The sequence below is a fragment of the Oncorhynchus kisutch genome, linkage group LG9 (genome assembly GCF_002021735.2).
Source record: "Oncorhynchus kisutch isolate 150728-3 linkage group LG9, Okis_V2, whole genome shotgun sequence".
In the NCBI taxonomy this organism is placed as follows: domain Eukaryota; kingdom Metazoa; phylum Chordata; class Actinopteri; order Salmoniformes; family Salmonidae; genus Oncorhynchus; species Oncorhynchus kisutch.
Genome location: NC_034182.2, coordinates 28,468,243 through 28,472,743, shown reverse-complemented (window position 1 = coordinate 28,472,743; position 4,501 = coordinate 28,468,243). Strand labels below are relative to the sequence as shown.

Sequence of the window (4,501 nt, the reverse complement as noted above, 5' to 3'; positions counted from 1 at the left end):
TGTTTCTTCCTATGTTGGTCTCAGTTCTCTCTCTCTCTCGCGCTCTCTCTCGCTCTCTCTCCATGTGGTCCCTGCGGGGAATTTATTACCCATGATCTAAAGATGAACTTTGGATCATGGATTACCAGAGTTAAAAAGTAAGGGAAGCAAAGGAGTAAAAACCGTGTGGGTGTTCGTGTCCTGTGCGATCGTGCATTGTGTCCCTGCGTCATTACCCTAATTCAAAAGTTGTTCTTCACAAAGTGTGGTTTTAAACGGAGCAGACAGGAACATGTGATGTGGTGGTCGTAGAACATTTATGGGGTAGCTGCTTCCGTCTAGGCATTTTGTCTAGCCTCACTGCAATGCTCTCCTAGCATAAGCAGAAGAATCATCATGGTGGGTCTCTGTGACCTGGAGCTTGCTAGGTCTTCAGTATATCAGAGAGAGACCTGTTCAGTCACCAAATCTCCCATGTCCATTAATAAAACAGCTTGACATTAAAGGACTCATGTACCTTGTTCAGAGCAGGTATTTGGTTTTCCTGCGAGTTGAAAAGAAGAATCCTTTGCCATGTGTGTATATGTCTCAATTTCTGCATTATGGCTACACACACTGGCTGGAAAATTATTTACTCAAACAATTCAAAGGTTGACTATTATTTGACTACTTCATTATGGTTTTCTAACTCCCCTCCACACCTCCATGTTTGAAGCCGCACCTCACTCTAGACCTTAGGCAAAAACACCTGGAACGACCAGGAACATTAAATGCTCTCCCCTACTATACTGTTTATTACTTTATTAGCAGGGTGCATGTCTCCTCACAGTGATTAGCCGCTAGTCCTTGTTCAGGGTTACCTCATTAGCCAATCAATTGCCTCAAACATTCCTCGGCCCCGGCGAGCGAGGTCTAGATAAACCTGTTGAAAACTGCTGAAAGGGGGGCGGCACCCACTGCGTAAATTATTTCATGTTTACGCATCCTAATTGTGTCCAGCCCGCACTGATGAATGTTGAGGTGGCGCGGCGCGACTTATTTAATATGTTAATTACCTGGCAGGTAGTCTGGCGAGAGATTGTGTGGTAGGGCGGAAGGGAGGAGGTGTGTGTGTGTGTGTGTGTGTGTGTGTGTGCGTGCGGTTGATCGAATGGATTACACTGTAGTGTTTTTTTGCAAGGGAAACAAATATAGGCTATAGCCCTACGTGTTTCTAGGACTGTAGAATTATACAAAACATGTCATTGACTCTCTAAACAAATAACTATAGTTTTTTTATTGATATCTTCCCATTATTTCTTCATGCAATTAATAATTTACAATAGTTTATGCACTATTTATAAAGCATTTCTTTATCAAGCATGCTTGAACACCTTGCAGGTTGATATGCATCTGATGCATATGCAAAAGGGAACACCCCGCAGCATTCTCTAGTGTTTACTGATATGCTGAACAGCTAGCAATTCAAACTTATCTAGATTAGAATCCATCCTCTTGTGCAATAAACAATAGCCTACACTATTGTCCCCAGATGGTACTAGAGTTGGTCGGAACTTGGTCCCCAGATGGGTCTTCCTGTTGACACCAAATAAGGAGTTTCCTCCCAGTCCCCACAATGTCATCTACCCTAATTTCAATGAATCAATTACATTTGAAGGGGTGTATTCATTATAGATTTTTTTTCTTCTAATTTTAATGTTTTCGTTGTCAGAAAGGTGGTGTCCCCAGAATGTGGTGTGAGAACAGGTGTCCACAGTAGGTGATATAAACGTGTGTGTGTGTGTTTAACTATTATTGTGGGGACTTGGAAACAAACAGATATTTGACGAACTGGGGAAATTTTGTTCGTCCCTACAAAGTCAGATGCTATTTCTAGGGGATTTAGTGTTAGAATTATGTTTAAGGGTTAGGAGCAAGGGGTTAGTTTTAGGGTTAGGTTTAAGTAGTCTTTAGCTGGGTGAATCATATTCCAACCGCATGGAGGATCAAGAATTTCCAAGATGTGGCCTCCCCAGTGGCGCAGAGGTCTAAGGCACTGCATCGCAGTGCTTGAGGCGTCACTACAGACCCGGGTTTGATCCCAGGTTGTGTCGCAGCCGGCCGTGACCGGGAGACCCATGAGGCGGCGCACAATTGGCCCAGCATTGTCCGATTTAGGGAAGGGTTTGGCCGGCCGGGATGTCATTGTCCCATCGCGCTCTAGTGACTCCCTGTGGCGGGCCGGGCACATGCACGCTGGCACTGTCTCCAGTTCTCCGACACATTGGTGTGGCTGACTTCCGGGTTAAGCAAGCAGTGTATCAAGAAGCAATGCGGCTTGGCAGGGACGTGTTTCGGAGGACACATGGCTCTCGACATTCGCCTCTCCCGAGTCCATACGGAGTTGCAGCGATGGGACCAGACTGTAACTACCAATTGGATATCACAATGTATGGGGAGTGAGCATTGCTTCTCTGAAAAGTTTTTAGTAGTTTTACCCTGATTGCGTTTCAAACATAGAATTCAGTCAAATTGAGTCATCCTATTGGTAATGTAACGGCTTTCTTCCTGGGAAGGAGAGGCGGACCAAAACGCAGCGTGGTTATAGTTCATGGTTCTTTAATAAGAGACACTTAACAAGAACTAACTACAAACCAATGAACGTGAAAACCGAAATAGTCCTAACTGGTGCAGAAAATACAAAGACAGGAAACAACCACCCACAAAACCCAACACAAAACAGGCTACCTAAACATGGTTCCCAATCAGAGACAATGACTAACACCTGCTCTGATTGAGAACCATATCAGGCCAAACATGGAAATAGACAAACTAGACACACAACATAGAATGCCCACCCAGATCACGTCCTGACCAACACTAAAACAAGGAAAACACACAAGAACTATGGTCAGAACGTGACAGGTAACAAGCACATAGCTTATACGTCATACAATACTTATAATTTACAGTAGATCATAGATACCATTTCCCCAACTGGACATATTTCTATTAGAAATTAAACCATGCAAGATTTGTCTAATAATACTTAGACATTATAGGAAATTTTAGTAATGCAGTTGAAGTTGGAAGTTTACATACACTTAGGTTGGAGTCATTAAAACTTGTTTTTCAACCACTCCACAAATTTCTTGTTAACAAACTATAGTTTTGGCAAGTTGGTTAGGAGATCTTCTTTGTCCATGACACAAGTAATTTTTCCAACAATTGTTTACAGACAGACTATTTCACTTATAATTCACTATATCACAATTCCAGTGGGTCAGAAGTGAACATACACTAAGTTGACTGCCTTTAAACAGCTTGGAAAATTCCAGAAAATTATGTCATGGCTTTAGAAGCTTCTGATAGGCTAATTGACATAATTTGAGTCAATTGGAGGTATACCTGTGGATGTATTTCAAGGCCTACCTTCAAACTCAGTGCCTCTTTGCTTGACGTCATGGGAAAATCTAAAGAAATCAGCCAAGACCTCTGAAAATAAATTGTAGACCTACATAAGTCTGGTTTATCCTTGGCTGCAATTTCCAAATGCCTGAAGGTACGTTCATCTATACAAACAATAGTACGCAAGTATAAACACCATGGGACCACGCAGTCGTCATACCACTCAGGAAGGAGACGCGTTCTGTCTCCTAGAGATGAACGTACTTTGGTGCAAATCAATCCCAGAACAACAGCAAAGGACCTTGTGGAGATGCTGAAGGAAAAGAGTCCTATATCAACCTAACCTGAAAGGCCGCTCAGCATGGAAGATGCCACTGCTCCAAAACCGCCATAAAAAATCCAGAAAATGGGGACAAAGATTGTACATTTTGGAGAACTGTCCTCTGGTCTGATGAAACAAAAATAGAACATTTTGGCCATAACGACCATTGTTATGTTTGGAGGAAAAAGAGGGAGGCTTGCCAGCCGAAGAACACCATCCCAACCGTGAAACACGGGGGTGGCAGCATCATGTTGTGGGGGTGCTTTGCTGAAGGAGGGACTGGTGCACTTCACAAAATAGATGGGATCATGAGGATGAAAAACCTCTTACCCACTGGGAAAGTGATGAAAGAAATAAAAGCTGAAATAAATCATTCTCTCTACTATTATTCTGACATTTCACATTCTTAAAATAAAGTGAAGATCCTAACTGACCTAAAGACAGGGAATTTTTATTAGGATTAAATGTCATGAATTGTGAAAAACTGAGTTTAAATGTATTTGGCTAAGGTGTATGTAAACTTCTGACTTCAACTGTAAGTACTCTTATCCAGAGCAATTAAAGTATAGGTCAAATATTTCAGTAGCTCTCAATCCATGTCAAAGGCAAGACTAATCCCACTGGGCACAGGTGTAAATTCAACGTCTTTCCCACGTTGGTTCAATGTCATTTCATTGAAATGATATGGAAACAACGTTGGGTTCAAACAGTGTGTGCCCAGTGGGATGACATGACTGGTGCAGAAAGTGTGAGATTTCACTCACAATGCAACTCAACACCTGGAGAAGTTGTGAGGCTTACTTCCACCCTTGA

At 42.4% G+C, this 4,501-nt stretch overlaps 1 protein-coding gene across 2 annotated transcripts in view; it reads left to right on the top strand.

The window, feature by feature from the left end:
* Nucleotides 1-4,501, top strand: part of LOC109896499 (phospholipid-transporting ATPase ABCA1-like) — a 296,174-nt gene that overhangs the window by 216,604 nt on the left and 75,069 nt on the right. The gene's annotated exons all lie outside the window — the stretch shown is intronic.